This window comes from Eimeria mitis, genomic scaffold (genome assembly GCF_000499745.2).
Source record: "Eimeria mitis Houghton genomic scaffold, Emh_scaff319, whole genome shotgun sequence".
NCBI classification, from domain to species: domain Eukaryota; phylum Apicomplexa; class Conoidasida; order Eucoccidiorida; family Eimeriidae; genus Eimeria; species Eimeria mitis.
The window spans coordinates 7,033-8,383 of NW_013571532.1; the positions used below are offsets into that span (position 1 = coordinate 7,033).

A 1,351-nucleotide genomic window follows, 5' to 3' on the forward strand; every position below is an offset into this window, starting at 1 on the left:
TGGTGGTGGTGGTGGTGCTTGTGTGTTGCTGGTGCTGTTGCTGCGGCTGTTGCTGCTGCTGGTGCTGCTGTTGATGCTGCAGCAATAGCACGTATTGAAGCTGCTGCTGCTGCAACAACAAAAATACTGCTGCTGCTGCAACAAAAACACTTGCTGCTGCTGCTGCTGCTGCTGCTGCTGCAACAACACTTTCTGCTGCAGTAACAACAACACTACATACTGCTGCTGCTGCTTCTCTAGCTTTTGCTGCTGCATCTCCCGCTGCTTCTGCTATCGCCTGAGCAGCTGCTGCTGCTGCTGCTGCAGTTTGTTTAAAAGTATAGGTATATCGAGTTTATATGAACTGCGGCGTTTGCTTTCTCTTACTGCTGGAGATTTACTTTTTTTTATGACGCCGCGGTTTGGGGATTATATAATAGAACAAATTGCTATACAACTCAACGCTGTACACCGCAAACTTAAACAGGTATTTATTTATTATTTTTTTATTTTTTTATTTTTTTGTTTTTTCGTTTTTTTGTTTGTTTATTTGGGTTTGTCTCTTTCTATAGATTCATTTTTTTGGTTGTTTTGTTGTTTTATCTTTTTTATTTATTTTTTTGTGATAGAACAAATTGCTATACAACTCAACGCTGTACACCGCAAACTTAAACAGGTATTTATTTATTTATTTATTTATTTATTTATTTATTTTTTTGTTTTTTTGTTTGTTTATTTGGCTTTGTCTCTTTCTCTAGATTCATTTTTTTGGTTGTTTTGTTGTTTTATCTTTTTTATTTATTTTTTATGATAGAACACATTGTTATACAACTTTATTTATTTGTTTATATATTTATTTATTTATTTTTTTGTTTGTTTATTTATTTATTTATTTATTTTTGTTTGTTTGTTTGTTTATTTATTTATTTATATCTCGATTAATTAATTAATTTGTTTGTGTTTATCTTTTTGTATTTTTTTGTTTTGTTGTTTTTGTGTGTTTTGTTTTAAATAAAAAAATAAAATAAATATAAAAACATATTTCTATATAATATATATATATATATATATATATATATACATATTATATAAACAAAAATATTTATTTTATTTATTTATTTTTATTTAAAACAAAACACAAAAAATTAATAAAATAAATATAAAAATATATTTCTATATAATATATCTATATTACCTAAATAAAAACATGTATTTTACTAATTTATTCTAACAAAAAAAAATAAAAAAGATAAAAAAAATAAAAAAAAAATAAAACAAATAAAATAAATAAAATAAATGAAACCAATAAAAAAAAAAAAAAAAAAAAAAAAAAAAAAAAAAAAAAAAAAAAAAAAAAAAAAAAAAAAAAAAA

At 24.8% G+C, this 1,351-nt stretch overlaps 1 protein-coding gene across 1 annotated transcript in view; it reads left to right on the plus strand.

Moving 5' to 3' along the window:
• The window catches only part of EMH_0007700 (uncharacterized protein), a gene marked incomplete at both ends in the record, with an annotated part of 7,653 nt that overhangs the window by 4,199 nt on the left and 2,103 nt on the right, over positions 1–1,351 (plus strand). The gene's annotated exons all lie outside the window — the stretch shown is intronic.